Source organism: Macrotis lagotis, chromosome 4, assembly GCF_037893015.1.
Source record: "Macrotis lagotis isolate mMagLag1 chromosome 4, bilby.v1.9.chrom.fasta, whole genome shotgun sequence".
Lineage (NCBI taxonomy): Eukaryota > Metazoa > Chordata > Mammalia > Peramelemorphia > Peramelidae > Macrotis > Macrotis lagotis.
This window is the reverse complement of record NC_133661.1, coordinates 154,282,095-154,302,930: the sequence shown is the minus strand read 5'-3', so window position 1 is coordinate 154,302,930 and position 20,836 is coordinate 154,282,095.

The window sequence follows — 20,836 nt, the reverse complement described above, 5'->3', positions numbered from 1 at the left end:
TTCCTACACTCTCTAGTGTTTTTAATAGGAATGGATACTATATTTTGTCAAAAGCTTTTTCAGCATCTATTGATATGATCATATGATTTCTGATGGGTTTGTTGTTGATACAATTGAGTATACTAACAGTTTTCCTAATATTGAACCAACCCTGCATTCCTGGGATAAATCCTACTTGATCATACTGTATTATCCCAGTGATAAGTTGTTGTAATCATTTTGCTAAGATTTTATTTAATATTTTTGCATCTATATTTATCAGGGAGATAGGTCTATAATTTTCTTTCTCTGTTTCAACTCTTCCTGGTTTAGGTATCAGCACCATATTGGTTTCATAGAAAGAGGCAGAGTTCCATCTTCCCCTATTTTTTCCAAAGAGTTTATATAGAATTAGAACCAATTGTTCCTTAAATGTTTGGTAGAATTCACTTGTGAATCCATCAGGCCCTGGAGATTTTTTTTTAGGGAGTTCAATGATGGCTTGTTGAATTTCTTTTTCTGAGATAGGTTTGTTTAGGTATTTAATCTCTTCTTCATTTAACCTGGGCAACTTATATTTTTGTAAATATTCATCCATTTCACTTAGATTATCAAATTTATTGGCATAGAGTTGGGCAAAATAATTTCAAATTATTACTTTAATTTCCTCCTCATTGGTGGTGAGTTCACCTTTTTCATTTATAATACTAGCAATTTGGTTTCCTTCTTTTCTTTTTTTTAATCAAATTGACCAGAGGTTTATCAGTTTTATTGGTTTTTTCATAATACCAACTTTTGGTTTTATTTATTAATTCAATAGTTTTTTTGCTTTTGATTTTATTAATTTCTCCTTTAATTTTTAGAATTTCTAATTTGGTATTTGATTGGGGATTTTTGATTTGTTCTTTCTCTAATGTTTTTAGTTGCATGTTTAGTTCATTGATTTCCTCTTTCTCCAATTTATTCATATAAGCATTTAGAGCTATAATATATTCCCTGAGAGTCACTTTGAATGAATCCCATAGGTTTTTGGTATGTTGTTTCATTATTATCTTTATCTAGGATAAAATGGTTAATTCTTTCTATAATTTGTTTTTTGGTCCACTCATTTTTTAAAATGAGGCTATTCAGTTTCCAGTTTGTTCTGGGTCTATATCTCCTTGGCCCAGTATTGCATATGACTTTTATTGCATTGTGATCTGAGAAAGTCACTATTTCTGCCTTTCTGCAGTTGATCATTAGGTTTTTATGTCCTAGTCCATGATCAATTTTTGTATAAGTTCCATGTACTGCAGAGAAAAAGGTACATTCCTTTCTATCCACATTCAGTTTCCTCCATAAGTCTACCATATCTAATTTTTCTAACAATCTATTTACCTCCCTAATTTCTTTCTTGTTTGTTTTATGATTCGATTTATCTAGATCTGATAGTGGGAGGTTGAGGTCTCCCACTAGTAGAGTTTTGCTGTCTATATCTTCCTGTACTTCTTTCAGCTTCTCCTCTAAGAATTTGGGTGCTGTCCCACTGGGTGGATATATATTCAATATTGAAATGACTTTATTGTCTATGGTACCTTTTAGGAGGATAAAGTTTCTTTCCTTATCTCTTTTAACGCTATCTATTTTTGCTGCTGCTTTGTCTGAGATAAGGATTGCTACCCCTGCTTTTTTTACTTCAACTGAAGCAAAATATATTTTGCTCCAACCTTTTACCTTTACTCTATATGTATCTCTCTGCTTCAAATGAGTTTCTTGTAAGTAGCATATTGTAGGATTCTGGTTTTTAATCCACTCTGCTATTTGCTTACATTTTAAGGGAGAGTTCATCCCATTCACATTCAAGGTTATGATTACTAATTCTTTATTGCCCTCTGTGCTATCTTCCCTCTGTTTGTATTTTCCACCTTTCCCCCTTTTATCCATATTCCCCAGTATTTTGTTTCTGAATACCACCCCCTTCAGTGTGTTTGCTCTCCTATATCACACCCTCCCCTTTCTTTCCCCTTTCCCTTTTTCCATTTTACCTTCCCTTCCTTTTGTTATTTCCCCTTATTTCCCCCACTCCCCTTCCCTTTTTCCATCCCCCCTTCCCTTTTCCCCTTTTAATACTTGAAAGGTTAGATGTTTTATAAGTTAACTGAGTATGTGTAGGTTGACTTTAAGCCAAGTCTGATGAGAAGAAGATTCAGGTGTTTCTCCTCTGCTCCCTTCTTCCCCTCTATTACCATAGGTTTTTTGTACTTCTTAGTGTAATGAGATTTGTCCCATTCAATCCCCTCCCTCCTCCCGTCTCTTTCCTGTCCCCCTTTTTATGGAGGTAGTGTTTTTTTTAGATCATTCTAAGTCATAGAAAATTCTGAGTGTCTGACCCTTCTAGTTCAGTATATTCTATTGAATAGAGTAAAAATTCCTGAGAGTTATTAGAGTCTTTCTCCCAAGTGGGGGTTAAAGCCAGTTACATCCCATTAGATAGCAGTCTCATGGATAGGTCATGAATGTCCATCATTTTTGGCTAGGTATATTCTCTCTGTTAGAGTTACATTTCTCAAGATTTATGAGAATCTTTTTTTCCCCCATGCTGGGATATAGCCAGTTTCAACTTACTGGATTGCATTTTTTTTCCTTTTACCCCCCCCCCCCTTTTTTACCTTTTCATGTGTCTCTTGAACCTCCTGTTTAATATACAAATTTTCTGTTTAGCTCTTGTCTTTGCATCAGAAATTTTTGGAATTCTTCCATTTTGTTAAATGTCCATCTTTTTCCCTGGAAGAGAAGGCTCAGCTTTGCAGGAAAGTAGATTCTTGGCTACATTCCAAGCTCCCATGCTCTTCGAAATATCTCGTTCCAGGCTCTTCAATCCCTTAAAGTTGATGCAGCCAGGTCCTTCGTGATCCTTACTGTGACTCCTTGATATTTAAATTGTTTCTTTCTGGCTGCTTGCAGGATTTTTCTCTTTTATCTGATAGTTCTGGAGTTTGGCCACAACATTCCTTGGTGTTTTCATTTTAGGATCTTTTTCTGGTGGGGATCGATGTACTCTTTCAATAACTGCTTTGCCCTCCGATTCCATGATATCAGGGCAGTTTTCCATCACTAGATCTTGTAATATTAAATCCAGGCTTTTTTTCTCTTCAATGTTTTCAGGAAGTCCTATAATTTTCAGGTTGCCCCTCCTCGATCTATTCTCTAGGTCAGTGGTTTTGTTGATGAGGTATTTTACATTTGCTTCTATTTTTTCTATTTTTTTTATTTTGTTTAACTGACTCTTGCTGTCTCATGGAGTCATTAGTTTCTGTAGACTCCATTCTTTTTTGGGGGGAGTTTTCTTCATTAACCTTTTGCAACTCCTTTTCCAATTGGTCAATTCTACTTCTGAAAGAGCTTTCCATTTGACCAATTGAGGTTTTGAGAGAATTAATTTCTTTTTGCATTTGCTCATTTGAGGATCTGAGAGAATTATTCTCATTTTGTAATTGTCCAGTTGATGATCTGAGAGATTTATTCTCCTTTTGTGTTTGTCCAATTGTACTTTCTAAGGTTTTGCTTTCTTGTTGCAAGTCTTTCTGTGCTGGAGACCAGATTGTATTCTCCTCAGAGGTTCCAGGTCTCTCTGAGTTGGGGTCTTTCCCTTCCAGGAATTTTTCTATGGATCCACCTTTCCACTGACCCTTATTCATTATGCTAAGACCTTGAGTTGGGGTGGGGGGGGCTGGTTCACCTGGGCTTGGGATCGCTAAAGGCTTTACTCACTGAGTGCAGTTTCTCTGTCTGGCCAATAGGAGACGCTGGTTGCTTTCTCTGGAGTGTCTGTGACCTTGGTTGAGAGGCCTTCTCCCTTTGCTTGAGGGGAGGAATTGGAGCTATTGAATTCTTTTGCCTTCAATCAGTGGTGGGCTTTACCCTGGCCTGAGGTCATTCCTCAGCTGGGATGGTTCTTTTGCTCACACCTCTGGGCCTGAGGCAAAAGTAGTTTGCATTTGTTTGTTTGGGAGGAGGTCTGAGCTGCAATGGGACCAGAGGAGCCCAGGATGGTGTCCACAGCTCTCCTGCGCCAGAACTCTACCCCCAGCCCAGTCCCCAGGCTCCAGGGGGACAGCACCAACACCAGCGCCTCTGCTTCCCTGTGGACCCAAGCCCCTTTTGTCCAGCCCCACCTCTGATCCAGCAGGTCCAGCTCTTGGGCCTCAGACTCCCGCTTCCAATTCAGCTGCTAATCTGGCTGATCCGGGGCTGATCCTCCCCGTGAGCCCAGACTCACCCGCCTGTACTCGGCCAAAGCTGCTGCGGGAGACAAATCCTGAAGAAGATGTTCTTTCTCTTAGCTTTTCTTTCTGGCTTTTGTGGGTTGGATTTCTTTTAAGAGGTTTGTTTCATGTGATAGATGGGGAAGAGATCAGGAGACTTTAGAACTGTGCCTGTCTTCCTGTCTTCTCTCTGCCATCTTGGCCGGAAATCCCTTAATGTGCTTATAAGTGTTAGGTTTGGTTTTTTTTTTGTTTTTGTTTTTGCAAGGCAATGGGGTTAAGTGACTTGCCCAAGGTCACACAAGCAACTATTAGGCCAGGTTTGAACTCAGGTACTCCTGACTCCAGGGCCAGTGCTCTATCTACTGCGCCACCTAGCCACCCCCAAGTGTTAGTTTTCATAGTCATCATTTCTTATAATATAGTAATATTCCATTATATTCATATATCATATCTTTTTTATATACCCCCTAATTGATGAGCATCTATTTTGTTTCCAGTTCTTTGTTACAAAAACAAATACTGTTATCAGTATTGCCCCCCCCCCCCCCCCCCCCCCCCTTTTTTTTTTCCTTAGAGGCAATTGAGAGTCAAACAGAGGAACTTGAGATCAGGAGATGCCCAGGAGTTGAAGAGGAGAGTTCCTCTAACTCCTTTGCTCTTTTCATTACATTGACTTTGGTTGAGAGGGACAGATATAGTAGCTGATGAGGGTATACATGCTTGCTGTTAGATCAGGGATGTTTCTAGATGATAAAAATATATTCTTCCTTCCTTCCTTATTCCCTCTTCAGGCTGGAGAGTTTCTTTCAACTCCTGTTATAGTCTCTCTGTATTATTCTCTCTTTCAATATTTTCCTCTGAAGTATGAATAAGATCAACCTGCCAGTCTAAAATAAACATTTACCTGAATATAAGCAAGATCCAGTCAAAGGTACCCTGGGAGTAAGGTATAAATGGTCAATGCCAGAATTATGTGGCTTGACCCTATTATTTGAGTATTGCTTTGACTGGGGACTGTGTTTATTCTCTGCCCTGACACTTGATACACAGTTAACTGTTTTTAGTAATCAGTTTAAGATTAATACAGTTAAGATCAGCCTTTAAGGTAAATTCAACAAATATTTATTAGATGCCCATTATTTAGGACTCCAGAAAGTCCTTCTCAGGTTGAGGGAAATAAAGGCATCTAAATGTGCGACAGAATAGAAATGTAGATTCAGATCAGGAAGAGACCTCAGAGTTATGTCATGCAATTGGACCCACTTATTTTATGACTGAGAAATTGTGTTACTCACCTACGGTTACTTGGTTATTAGTGAGTGTCTAATCCAAGTCTTCTGACTATACCTTGTCCTGCAAATTATATTGGTATTGTTAGAATGCCAAATATTTGCCCAAAAGACTATTTTATGAAGAAGTCACACAGGGTAGGTGCCCACAAAGGGATCCGAAGAAGCAATACTGGAACCACCCTGAAGGTCTCTCTTAAGAATTTTGAATTAACTGGACATCATGGGACCACCCAGCATGGCATATCCTCATCAGAGAGGGTACCGTGCTCCATGCGCAAAGCACAATTGAAGCAGCTCAAAGGAAACGTGAAATATGTAAGTTTAGAGTAAAGTCCCTAAGTGTTCACATATACTATTTATGCCCAATCCATGGTAGAGCATTCTGAGCTTGTATTGGTCTGATCAGCCATAGTCAGACACATTGTAATTTGTCTCAAACATAGTGATGTCATTTTGGTCTTCTTCAGCAATGAAAGACAAGAACCAAACAACCATCTCTATATTCATGAGTTTTGCCTTGTTCTTAATGACTTGTACCTTATTTCCTGACAGTGTTCTATTCCTCTAATTTCTGAAGATCTTCTATTTCAATGTTACTTTGATGCTCTTCCCTTTCACCTTCTGGGCATTTCCAATTCCTGGCTGCTCATTTTCCTCCACGATCTTGAATATCCTTCAAGCTCTGAACTTTTGTAGCAGTCCTCTTATTTACCAACTTCATCACTGATTCATGGCTGCCTTGATCATTGTTTTTTATGTGTGTTCTCCTGTTTCTTTTTCTGGTCCCATAAAATCACAGAATTCGAATACCTTGCAGAAGTTTTCTGGTCTATTCTGTGTCTGTCTTCCACATCTTCCCTGAGGATTGATTCTCCAACCTTTTAAGATCTACATCATGAGGCAATCTACTCTTCCTGAGGCTGTCTATTCATTCCAGTTTTAGAGAGTTCTCATTGTTTGAGGGAGTTTTTCTTTTTTCTTTTTTAATCTTTTTGGAGTTTTTCTTTAGAGAATTAAAATCTACCCCCTCCCCCCGGCTTCTGCTTATTGTTTCTAACTCTGCCCTCTGAAACCAGCGTAAACTTTATCCTTCTTCCACAGGAAAGCCCTTCAGATACCAGAAGATAATTATCCTGCTTCTCTCTGTTTTCTTTTTTCCAAATTGAACATTTCCAATTCATTTAAATGATGCTCCTTGCCTTATATAATCTGGAAAGGTGGTCCTACATGCATACCTGCATAGACTCTTCCCTCCCACCCTCTTGTTCCTTTAACTTTGACTTAGTGGGCAGATTTGCTATAATTGATGAGATTCAAGCTAATCAGGAGATGTAACTTGTTTTCCTTGCTGATTTTCTATTCTTCTGTGTCCTCACCATGGACAAGTGTCTTTCCTGGCCTTTCACTTTGGTATAAAGCCAGATTCATCATTTCCAGGATTCTTGAACTACTAGTATTTCAGATATAAGCCTGGAGAGGAAATGATTGAATCTAAACAAAACAGCATTGAAATTGCAAATGAAAAAATCATAGAAGGAAATGTGTTGCTTATCTATAACTATATAAAGCTTGTTTTAAAAGAAAGACTTTTAAGGATTTGGGCTAGATAAGAAACATTGCTAAGAATGCAAATACACATTAATGTTTACAAAGCACTTTCCCCATAATAGCCCTGTGAGACAGGGAATGGGAAATAGCATCCCATCTTACAGATGAGAAAATTGAGGTAAATGTGTATGATTACCCAGTTAATAAATATCAGAGGCAGGATTTGAATGCATAGCTCCTGATTCCAAATGAATCAATCAATAAGCATTTATCAAACCTGTTATATGTTAGGCAATAGAGACATATACAAAAATGAAATAATCCTTGATCTTGAAGAGCTTAATGCCTATTGGTGGAAATGATAAGTACCTCTAAAAGTAAAGATGGAATAAATAACAAAATAAATATGAATAGTTTGAGAGGGGAGGACATCTGCAGCTTGGAGATGGGAATGAGGAAAGGCTTCATGTAGAAAGTGGTACTTGAGAAATGTTTTGAAGGAAATAAGGGGTTTGATTAGGGAGAAATAAAGGAGTATATTTTGGGTTTGAGGGACAGAATGAAAAGACACTTAAAGGGGAAATGGAGTGCCCTATGGGGGGGACAGTAAGAAGATTCCCATAAAGATTGGGAAAGAGAGTAGTATATAATCAAACTGGATAGGTAGGCCAAATTGAGAAGGATTTTAAAAGACAAATAGAGGAGTTTTTATTTTATCCTACAGGCAATAGGGAGACATAAAAGTTTATTGAGTAAAGGAGTGACATACAGACCTGTGCATAAGGAGAGTTACTTTGGCAGCTGTTCAGCACCTCTTACTCTTCCCTTATTTCCTGGAATGGATTCCAGTGCAGGAATGTGGAGTGACTTGACCTGTGGATAATTCGATAGTTGTCCTCTGTGTTCAAAGAGGACCATCTCATCATATGCGTGATGTCATGACTTATACATCATATTTATTATGGTGAGGGGAGTGTTGTGCAAAGACATCCTTCTCACTGCCTTTTTCCAGAATCTTTCATCCTTGACCTACTTGATAAAAAAACAGGACCTCCAGTGATGTTTTGATGCTGTAGGAATTCTTGACTTCTTAGGTGTGGTTTACTTCCCATATGCACAGGTCTGTATGTCACTCCTCTACTCAATAAATCACTAGTATGGTGATTTTTGGTGACAACTTTGTGACAACACATTATAGTTAACCTGTCTTTTGATGGTCTAATTATCAGCAGTTTTTTTTTGACAATGTGGTTTAGTTAAGTCTCACAGTTCTCCAGTTGCCATAAGGCAAAATGGGAAGGACTGAGACCAATCCAGTAGGCTTGGTGTGCTACAATTTCCTACAATTCCAGAAGCATCCCTGCTGGGATGTCCCTGCTTGAGATTCATTTATTCATTAAACAATTCTGTGTCCGGGTTGGGGGTGGGGAGGGAGATAAAAAGTTTAGATAAAATATCATCTCTCTTCACTCCCTTTGGAGTTGACCTCCACAATCCCTTATAAGCCTTCAAATTCTATAAATGTTTGCAGTTGAGATGAGTAAGATTCACCTTGAAAAGCTGAGAATTTTTCCAAGATGTCGACTTGGGGGGAAAATAGATGGGACGCATTAGGTTGCTCATTCTACATGTGGAAAGTCACTGAGTAACTTGCAAATTTGACAGCAGATTGTCAGTCAAGAGGCTTGAACCACCTTGTTTCACTTTAAGCAGTTTCAGACTGACATTGTTGATCACCTGAAATCTATTGATATTCAGAAGCCCCTTTTTCCATACCACCATCTTTTCTACTCACCTTCCATCTCTCAACTCATGGAATGCTTTAACTTTGGGACTTTCCCCCCTCCCTGTGATAGCTGCCCAGGGGAGCTGACTCTTGCACCACTTTGCAAGCCTGTTTAAAAAATCCTAGTTCTATAAACCTCTTTGAAAGGAGTGACAGGTCTTACTTCAGGATAATCATTTATAGATCAGGTGATGATTTCCTTTGGTGTCTTAATGACACTTGTATTCTCAGGAGAACCCAGCTAGCCTTGTCAGATACTGCTGATGCACCCTCTTATGTGTGTGTGTGTGTTTCTAGGATCAAACAGTAGCCTGGCTAGCCTTGTCAGATAATGCTGATACTCCCTCTTTGAGCCTGCCTTCCCTGGTCAATCAAACTCAGTTCTTTCATTTGCATTCTCTCTCACCTTTGGTGCCCAAGTTGAAGTTGGACTCAAAAAGTTCCTTCTTCCAAAGAATTTCTGACTTTAAGAACTATGAAGCTCTAGGAGTCTTCATGGGGAACAGGCCTCTAGAGGTCCACAGTACCTCCAAGGTATTATCTTCTTGTGTCATTAAAAGCTATATCTTCTAATATCTCAGTTTTCCCACAGGGTACCTTCAAAGTACTATTTTGCAAAGGAGAGATTGGAAAAAGAAGTTGGATGAAAGCAGGGCAATATTTTGTCGGCACTGTGGGTTCCCTGGGGTTGTGAGGTTGGAACTTTTTTCAAAAAAATATCAAAGATGGAAGGGCACTCCATCATCCTCTAGTCAAAACCCTATCTCAACAAGATTTTTTTTCTTATAACATATCCAGCTAGTCTAAGTGAAAAAAATCCCAATGATGGGAACCCCTGCTTTTGGACAACTCAATTATTAGAAATTTTTTTCTCCTTATTATTCCTAGATCTGCCTCCATTTCAATCATTTGCTCCTCTCTTCTTTGGCCAACAGAACAGATGTATAGGTTATTGATTTAGAGCTAGAAAGTTCCTCAGAAGTCATCAAGATCAGCTTCCTTAATTTTAAAGAATATTGAGGCCTTAAAGAATTTAAGTCATTCAGGTGGGAAGTTTGAAGCTGGGGCTTAAAGCTACATTCTTTAATTTCCTCTTCTACATCATACTTTTGACTACTTTGAGAGGTATCATAATACTCCCATTTGGCTCCCAATCTCCTCTTTCTCAGGTTGAACATTTCTAGTTCCTTTTGGAGGTTTAGGCAAAGGAATCTGTTCAAAAGGAGAATTTTATGGAGGAAACTCTAAGTTTTGGTAAAGTGGGTCAATATTATTAATTTTCAAAGGATTCTTTACACTTCTTGAGCACCTATTTATGTATTTAGGTTTTGGGGTAAGTGCTGAACCTACAAAGACAAAAATGAGGCAATCCTACCTTCAGGGAGCTTACATTCTGTTTGGGGAGATAACAGGTATACATATAAATACATGTTGTATTGGAGTGGGGAGAGGCAAGAACTGATGGGAGAGGAAAATTACTGTCTTAGAGGGGACACTTGCCCTAAGGTTTGAAAGAACCTCAGCATTCCAAGAAGTGGTGGTGATAAGGGATTTCATTCCAGGTAGACAAGACAATTTCTGCAAAATCATGGAGATGAAATCTGAAATGTGAGGAAAAAAACCAAGAAATCCAGTTGAAGATTGCCTTAGTGTGCATGAAGTGGAGCAATGTATAATAGCCAAGAATGGTAGGTTAGAGCCAGGGTGTAAAGGGTTTAAAATGCCAAATAGAATAGTTTGTATTTAATTTGAGAAATCATGAACTGATGGAGTTTGTTAAGAAAAGGAATGATATGGCCAGGTCTGTGCTTTAGAAAAATCCATTTGGCAGATAAATGGAGGAGGAATTGGAAAGGGGGAGAGAGTTGGCTTCTCAATACCCCAAGTAAGAGGTGATGAGAGTTGGCATTAGGTGGGTGATTGTGTAGTAGGTATGTAAGAGGGTGATAGGCATGTAAGTAGAGAGGATAAAGGTGTAAGAGATTTTGTGAAATTAGCATCAGTAAGTTTTGATAACTGACTGGATTTATGGGATGAATAGAATTGAATCCCTGAGAATAACACTGAGGTTTTGGACATCTGTGACTTGAAGGTTAGTGGTGCCCTTACTAGAAATAGAGAAATTTGGGTGAGGGATGTGGTTTGTTTGTTTGTTTTGGTTAGGGAAGATAGTGAGTTTTATTTAGGAAATGTTGAATTTGAGATGTCTATTGATATGCCCAATAGGCAGTTGGATATTTGGGACTAGTGAAGAGAGATATGAGGACTAGAGATGAATTTGAGAATCATCTAGATATAAATGATAATTTAATTGTGGGAGTTGATGCGGTCACTCAGAGAGAGAGGAGTATCCAAGGGAAAGCCTTGAAGTTCGAAGCCATGCTATTATAGATGGTGACCCAGAAAAGGTGACTGAGAAGTGATCAGACAGATAGAAGGAGAACCAAGAGCAGTGTCATAAAAACTCAGGAGTATCCAGGAGAGGAAAATGGTCTACAGTATCAAGTGTAGAAGATAGAATGAAGATTGGGAAGTCAGTATATTAATTACCACATCAGTATTAGTTTTGCAGAAGGAAGTTTTAAGTTAAGAGTTGAGGTTAAAATCCATATGGCAAGAGAGAGGAATTAGAGATATATAAGGTTGACAGGTTTTTCAAAGAGTTTGGGTATGAAATGGAAAAGAAATATAGGATAAAAGCTTAAGGAGATGAGCAAAATGAAAATTACTTAGTTATTTTTAAAGATGAGGGATCCCTGAGCACAGTTGTAAACAGTAGAGAAGATACCATAACAAAAGGACAGACTGAAGATAATAGAAAGGGGGTGATTTTTTGGGGGGGGATGATATGCTGGAGGAGACAGGAGAAGGTGGAATTTAGATTTGGGATTGGACCTGGAGAAGGACTCTTCTTTAGAAATTGTAGCAATGGAAGACAGTGTCAAGAAGGATTTTGAGATGTAGAGAAAGGGAGGAGAGAGAGGTCACAGCAAATTGCCTCTTTCCTCAAAATATTATAGAGCCTATCTGCCTAAGAGGGTAAAGGGGGAAGTATTATGGAAGACTTAAGAAAGGAAATAAAGGTTTGGAATAGCTGCTGTGAGGAATATGATAGAGAATCAGTCAGAGAGGAATAAAAGGATTGTTTTCTTGCATTGAGGGTCCAGCTGAAATTTGTAGGAGGCCCATTCCTCTTGGATACATGATTTCTGCCAGGTTGGTTCAGTAGCATGTGGGTAGTAGAGGAGACAAATTATGGCACTAATCTAGTTAGACTTTGATAGGGTATAAGCAAAGTTATGAAAAGGGGATAAGGAATTAGAGAATTAAAGACAGTGTGATATTGTATTGTATAACGCTAAGATCAAGGTTGGGAAAGGAGGAAAATGAAACAAGAGTAGAGGTAACAAATGACTGGGGAGAATAATTAGGGGTTGAGAGCCCTGGGTTTTCAATTACTGGCATGAATAAATAATAAATAATATACAATAAATAATTAATATAAAATATAATATATTATATATAATAAATAATGAATGATAAAAGTATGAATAACCAATAAAAACAATTTGAAGCTTTGGAGTAATAGCATTCTCAGGTGTTGCCAATATATTCCCTTCTTTAATTATTCCTTCTATTCTTAACCCAAGATCAAATCAGGAACAGTGTGAGGTAGTGGAAAGAAGATGGCATTTGGAATCCAAGGTCCTGGGTTTCAATTCTGTCTTGGCTATTCTCTGAACATCTGATATGTATTAGGGTTAATCACTTTATCTCTTAGGCTTCAGTTTTCCAATCTGAAAAATTAAGAGGTTGTGCTAGATGTTGTCTAAGATTCCAGGATAAACCTTATGATTCAATATAGGTGAATCCCCTGTATAATACATTTGGGGATAATCGAATCACCTGTACTTGCTAGAAGACAAGTGTACAAGTGTACAAGTTGGTGGCAGCTTGAGACAGAGGTTGGGGAGGAGGGATCAGTCATACCAGGCTGTCTCTGTCTCTCCTGTGTATTTAAATGGAGAGTCAGAAAATGTGTCAGAGTGAGATCGTAATTAAATTGTGGACATAGTGCCAGACAACTTAACTAGAGCCCCCTCATGCTACATGCTCCTGAATTTAATTTTCCAAATAAACTCAGTGTGGCATTGATGCCCAGGGAGGATCAATAGAATGGAAATTGCTTGCAGTTTCCCCTAAAGTGTTGCAATGGATTACTGCTCTCACATTTCCCCTCTGCAGTCCTTTTTCTGCCAGAGTAGGCCCGGCATTCATTCCAGGCACATATAATTTAAGGAAACAGGGGAAAAAAATGGAAACTACAAAGTGTGCTTTCGAGTACACTCTTGCCTGTGATGTGTAGGCTTTCAGAGAATTTCTAGATTATGAGTCATTGTGGGGAAAGTGATTATGGTGAAGAAACGTATTTTCCAAGTTTTGGGTGGGTGGCTGAAATTGTGGAGAAAATTTGGAGATTGGAATGCTTTGAGAAGGGGTAGGCCCATTCTAACAAGATCTAGGACATTTAAGCGAAACCTCAAAATCCAAATGGCAGAGTCAAATCTTCAGTTCCTGCTTTGCTAAGGGGGAATCCCTTGTTGATATTCTTATAATCTGTAATCTTCAGGTATCCTTCCTGGGGTTTTATTTTGTGTTCCTTTACTATGCTTGGGAAGGGTAGGTACAGAAGGGGGTCTGTAGTCACAGAAAACATTTGAAAACTCATGGTCATGGGGATGGAGAATAATGGTGTTGCACAGATAATCCTTTAACCTCATTTTATCTAGGGTTGTGTGTGTGTGTGTGTGTGTGTGTGTGTGTGTGTGTGTGTGTGTGTACATTAAGTTAATTTCCTGGAGTCACATAGCCAGTAAGTATTTGAGGCTAGATTTGAACTCAGGTCTTCCTGACTCCAGGACTGTGACTCTATCCACTGCACCACTTAGTTGCCTCTTTTAGTTCTTTTGACTGCCACAAATTCAGTTCAAGAAATGTTTGTTTCTATTTCTGTGGAGAACTAGGCTAGCTAAAATACAAAGTTTAGATAAAATATGCTCCTTGTTCTCATGAAGGTTATAGTCAATCAGGGAGATATATCACATGTATAATGTATAATACAAAATAATACATAGCTGGGTGGAAGAGAGTAGATATGGAATATAGCATATAGTTATCTTTGTTCCTTCCTGATTAGTGTGAACAGTGAATTTACAGAAATGGTCATATTTGCACTGAATGTTTCCATTGGGCTAGAACCATCACTGTATTTCTTATAATTATAACTTCAAATAGTATGAATTAATATACATGGGACCACTTCAGGCAAATTCATTATTTGCAGTAAAAGGAACCTGACTGAGTTGTTGGTTAGTTTTGCAGAACTGTGTTTTTTCTTCTCTTTTAAACATTCTTTGTTACATGGAATGAATCCCTGATTAGGGGAGATAAGAAGAAGGTTTTTTGGGAAATACAATTGATGTTAAAAAACAAAAATAATTTACAAATTCAGAAGAGAAATGCAAGCAAATTATGGTGAGTAAGGTCCTGGGAAAAATCAGAGCAATTTGAAGAAGCAAAATATCACTTGAAATTTAAATCTCAAATCTATTGAAATCCACCAGATGAAGGGAGGGTGAAGACATCCTAGTCTTAGGGAACAGAATAAGCAGAGGCATGGAAAGCAGTGGGCATGCAATGAAAATGATGAGTATACCTGTTTTGATGGAGCATAGAATAAGCTAGAGTATAGGCAGCTGGTGACATATTGGATAAAGCACTAGGTTTACAATCAGGAAGAACTGAATTTAAATCCAGCCTTGTTCAAGCTACTTAAACTTTCTCTGCCTCAGTTTCCTGATCTGTAAAATGATACAAATAACACCTACATTGCTGGCTGTGAAGATCAAATGAGATAATTTTTAAAGTGTTCAGCATAGTGGCTGGCATATAGTAGGCACTTAATAAATGCTTATTCACTCATATTCTCCCTTTTTTTGAGAGAAATAGTTTGACTTTCATTTTTTTTGGAGCAGGATTGCAAGGCAATGGGGTTAAAAGGCTTGCCCAAGGTCACACAACTAAATAATTGTTAAGTGACTGAGGTCAGAGTTGAATTTAGGTCCTCCTAACTCCAGGGCCAGTGCTCTATCCACTGTGTCACCTACCTTCCCCTTCTCCTTCATTTTCAGAGGACCAAGGACATTCTGGGATGATGTCTTGACTCTTGCATGAATTGGATTTAAGTGAGGCAGAGTTGAACAAAGTCATCCCTTTTCCAGGAGTTTAAATGGAATTTAAAGGGAAAAGGAATTTAAATTTTATTTAGTAGGCAAGAGTAAAGGGTTTTGAGTAGAGAAATAATCTGAACAGATCCACGCAGAAAGAGATTACCTTATTTTTGAAGTTAAGAGCAATTGATTGGCCAGAATCTCTGTCTCTCTGTCTCTTTCTCTCTGGGTAAATGACAATCTGTACAACAGCACTGGTCAAAGGAAAAGAAAGCAGGGGGATGCATGTTAGAGATATTGTGGAGGTAGAACTGAAAAGGACTTGGAAGGGGGAGGAAAAAGAGAGAGGAAAAATGAAAGCCCCAAGATTATGACCTGGTTGGGCCCACTATGAAAGAAATAATGAAATCAAGAGGAGAGCAGATTTTAAGGGCAAGATGATAAACTTGGTTTTGGACATGTTGATCTTGAGGTCCTGATGGGATACCCAGATGAATGTGTTCTATAGATTAGAGATATTGATCTGAACCCCTAGAAAGAGATTAGGACCAAGAGAGAAAACTGGAGAGTTTTCTCTATAGAAATGATAGATACAATTAGGCAAGTGAATTACAGTGGGAGAGTCACTACCATCACCACCACCAAATCATGTTAGGAATTGACTGGGGTTTTGTTTCCTTTGCTTTGTAGGTGCCACTATTGAGGAATAAAAGGAGGGAAATCAAAGGTCCAAGATAACCACAGGCTAGACTTTTGGAACTTGGACATTGGAAATACTACAATATAGGAATGTTTTTGTTTGATTATGCCTATTTAGAGAGAAAGGTTTTGATATTTTTAAAAAAAATTTCCAGTGTCATGGCAGGAAGTGGTAGGAAGGAGAAATGATAAACAAGTACTTATTGAAAAAATAATTTAAAGTGAACACTGTTCCCTAGTCCTAGCAATCATTAGATGGAGTTTTGAGGGTAGTGATAGATTTGGTAACCATGTGCAGCTGGAGTTCCGGAGAAAAGGAAGCCTGGAGTTGAAACTTCTGTAAGCTTGCTCTGAGATGCTCTACTCTCAGAGAGGCACCTCTATCTATTATTTAAATCCCAGTTTATATGCTCCTTTCTCCTTTAAGTCCAACCAAACTTCTCTAGACAACTCATATCACTTAAATGGACAAGAAAAATGTAATTTGCGAGAGACATATATTATTTCATATTAAATTCATGTATGTGAATTAGCCCTTTGAAAATAGACCATAAACTCCATGAGGACAGATGTCATTATCTCCCAAATCCTGACAGATGGAGCTAAAGATGCTTCATGTAGTTAACAGACTGATCACATTTGGAGAATTCCAGGGAGGAAAAGTTCCTGGAAATTAATTAGTGGCCAGGGACATTGGCTACCCTGAGGCTGCAGGAACTGAAGTTTTCCTTTTTTTTTTTTAATAGAAAAGAGTATTTGCTCGTCTATTGATTGATTTTCCTTCTAAATTCCTTTCTCTTTTAAAATTTGAGTGTTTGGAATCTCTAGATGCATCCTAATGAACTCCAGTCCTTAGTCATTTGTTCTTTTTGGCTCCAGATGATTTGTCTTGAATCTCTCTGCCCTGATTTCTCGGATCTCTGGTGTTTTGTCACTGAATTGTGAACTCTGCTCATCTTTGGGCCACTTTCTTTTGGTCCCCACATAGATAGTCACTTACCCTTTTGTCACACAGACTCAGAACAAATTAAAAAGACCCCTCCCCAATCCATTTAGAGACATATGGACAGAAGAGAGCCCTAGTTCACGATAGGTATTGGGAAAGGTAATGACAGTTTTTGGAAACAGAATTCATTCATGGAGAAGGACTTGGGAAATTCTAGAGATAAAAGTATTGAAGATATTGCTGTGTTAATTTTGATATAGAGCTTCTATAGGCTAAGAGGCTAGTTTCCCATTGAATTCAAACTAAATGCCCTAGGAGGGGGCAAGTTCAAGTTTGTGCATTTAGGCTGAGAAAAAAATGTAATTTTATATACAAAAGAAACATTTATCTTAGATTGTATACTCCTATCAGAAATAGGGTTTTTTAAAAGATTTGATTTAATAAAATCAGATAATTTCTCTTCCTCTTTTCATTGCCCATGTAGACTAAAATGCTCAAATGTACTCAATTTTGAGAGAACCTCAAACCTGGATAGAAGCAGAAGGATAAGGTGTTTTCTGAATCTGGGGCACCAATAGACAGGAAGGGTATATGTGTTGAGTTTGGGTTCTTGTGTTATTTACAATGCTTCATGGAGGTGAATTGAAAAACAAAAACACAGCTGTTGCTAATTTAAAATGTAACATCCCCCCCAAACTGGAGGAGAGGAGTTATTGAATATGTGACAGAGGAGAAGAAAGATTACTGTGCATATTAAGCAGGGCAAAGAATGATTGCTGAATACATGATGTAAAAGGAGATAGTCTACACAAAATTAAATACAAAAATTCAGTGGAAAATAATTATTGTCCATACATTATAGACTTGACATATGGTAAGTTTTCTACTTCTAAAAGCTTTGTGTAATTTCTGAATGACCCATTTAGCTGTCGGTTTCTCTTACCCCTCTGAACACTGACTCTTCTACATTGTTAGAGACGCTTAGATTCTTCCCTTGGCTTTAACCCACTGTAGGAACTATTCCAAAACATTCATGCAAATCCTTTCTGGAAAAGCAGGGTGCCCAGGTGAATCCTAGGCTTTTTTGAGAGTTGTGTGGTTATAATAGCAGGAACAAACACATCAAAGCAATCCATCCCAGGTTTTAATTTGTTTTCTCTCTCAAACCTTCATTTTAAGATTACAAAACAAAGAACCATTTGAGGTTGTGACTTATCCAAAGCTATAGGGCTAATAAATGTCAGAAGTAGAATTTGAGCAGAGGTCCTCTGACTGTAGCGAGTTCTCTTCCCACTATACAGCTTGCATTACAGGATCTCATGAGCTGGAGTAATGTAAACTAGAGGAAAGTAGCATCCATGTAGAGAGGAAGAGAAGGGACTAGCAAGCTGTGGATTTTTGTGTAACTTTCATCTTGATTTGTCTAAGATCTACCTGGCTGACTTCTTTCCTGAGCTAGAGAATTGTGTGATTGCATTATGTCTTCTTTCCCATTAGGGGCAGCAGAATCCTAAGGCTCCATCCATGGAGCAGAAAAGAAAGCAGATATTTATTCTGCTTCCATCTCCCAGACTCTACCTACCGAAATTCCTAGATCTAGGTTATAACTCTTCCCCTTTCCCCACCTTTTACTTCCATTGAAGCCAGAGAGATAAAAATACTTGCTCAGGGCCACACAGTTGTTCAATACTAGAATCAAGATTAGAATATCAGTCTCTGGACTTTGTTCAATGAGTTTCCTTTCAACTGTTGCTTTTCTGCCTCTTCTGGTTTGTTTTCTGTTTACATGCTCCATCTCCCTCCCTGGGGAATATCCCACCCACTAGCCCTTTTACTTTTGGTCCCATCCCTTTGGGTTTTTCTTGCTTATTGGGAAGCTTATACATTAAGAATGTCCAATCCTTTCAAGATAATAAAAGAGATTTGATGATGATTTTCACCTTTAGGATTTCCTGGCTGTCACTGTATAATTTAGACCAACCGGAGTGAGGTACCCAGAACAGACAAGAGAACTCTGGCCGATTGACTTGTAACTTAGTAACATGAGGAGAGTTGTTGATGATTCTGTGCCTCTGGTAGCTGGGTGTCAGGAGAGGGAACATGTCCTGAAGACCTTTGAGGAAGTCCAAGTCCGGGTGTGTTGATTTTTGTAGAAGAACCTTGGAGCAGTAGTACCAGTCTTAACTGAGAGGAGAAGGAAGCATTGGCTGATGATTGAAAGGAAGATTGAAGCCTGCTTATCTTGCCTGAGCCACATCACAGGTTTTGACAGAAAATTGACGGAAGATTCTTTCTCTGGGAAACAAGAACATTATGGCAAGCAAGTGCAAGAAGTTGTTCTTCCTTACATAAGGAGGAAGATTAAATCAAGGTAGAGCCCTCTCATTGCTTTTAATTTTTATATGATGATCTTTATTTTTTATACCACATATAAATATAGATATACTAGCTCCCTCCCCTTCCTCATACCACACATAATAGCTGCTTTATAACAAAGAAAAATAGTTAAGAAAAAACAAGTGATACAATGATGGGATTTTATAGTATCAACAATATTACACACCTTTAACCTCCCTTCTCCCCTCCCACTTCTATAGTTGAAAAGAAGTATATTAGGCTCATAGATGTATAGATAGATGGGGTCTTGGAGGTCATCAAGTACAACCCCCATATTTTACAGATGAGGAAATTGAGGCTAAGGGAGGATAAGTAACTTATTTACAGTCAAACTACTTGTGTGTGCACGCATCAGAGGTAGAATCTGAACTCATGTCTTCTGACTTCAGAGTCAGTGCTATTTAATTATTCCTTCTTGGCAGCAAGATAGGTTATTATAGATTCCCAGTTTGGTTTTCTTTTTAGTAATCTTTTCATTGACATTATGCTAGTCATTGGTATGTTATTTTTTCAGTTCTACTTTCTTTATTCCCAATCAGTTCATACATCATAATCTTTCTATGTTTCTGATTTCCTCATTCTTTATTTTGGCACAATAATATTTCATTATATTCATATGCCACAGTTTCTTCAGTTCATCAATTAAGGACCATTCATTTTGTTTCAAATTTTTGCCTCTACCTCCCCTTATTAAAATTGTGTTTTTTACTTGTGGACATGCTTTGCATTTTTTTTAAAGAGATGATGACACAGGGGTCATTTCTTTGAACCCCTTAGTGTTGGTGCTATGGAAAAGCTTAATTGGATGGGCATTTTGGGTCTGGTGTTGAGAGAAGGGTTTTGTTCTTCCATCTGACTCACCTTGACTGTATGGCAGTAGGGGCTCTGGGGGTATTTTATTGATCAATTTGTGTGGAAGAAGAGTCATCACTGGGGCCTTGAAAAGGGGGCTGAGGTGGGCATTGAATAAAAAGTAAATTCCTGAATTATTAAAGAAAAGGAGGTTCTTTACAGGGGACTGATGTGATGGGAATGATGTATGCATTCTTGTGCTCCTGCCATTTGTATGTGTATTCTGTCCCTGGTATACCAATGTTAGCATATGTTTAGGTAATAATGCCCAGGATGCTGCTTTGTCCACTGGCTAGGCTGGCAGAGGGTTTGATATAGGGTTATGTAGGTAGAAGGTAGAATAGTTACCCACCTTTAAAAATGAAAATTCTGTTTTTAAAAGGAATAGATCTTATTTCCCCCAATAGATTATAAATTTTTACAGTCCTACTGATGTCTCAATACTTTCTAAAGATGTTATAATTGAGTTTTACATAAAGTGAGTTCTCTGCAATGCCTACTGACTTAGCAGGGAAGGGGGAAAGGAGGAAGGGAGGGAGGGAGGGAGAGAGAGAGAGAGAGAAAGGTAATGTGTACACATTGGGATTTATTGATTTATTCTCACTCTTGGTTCTTTACCATGTTAAAAGCTGCCTTCCTTTTTTTTTAATGAGTGTGAAAATCAAAGCTTAAATAGCTTTTATTTCCCCACCCTGACTCTAGCCCTTAGTTCTGCAGGGAGGCAAAGAGTCCATGTTACTTTTGCCTCATCATCCTTCACTTTGCCAGCCATGGAAAGTAATGATATATTAAGGTACATTAAGTTTTCCATCCTGCAGGCCTTAAAAGCTAAAGTTTTACAAATTAGCAAGGGTAGGAGT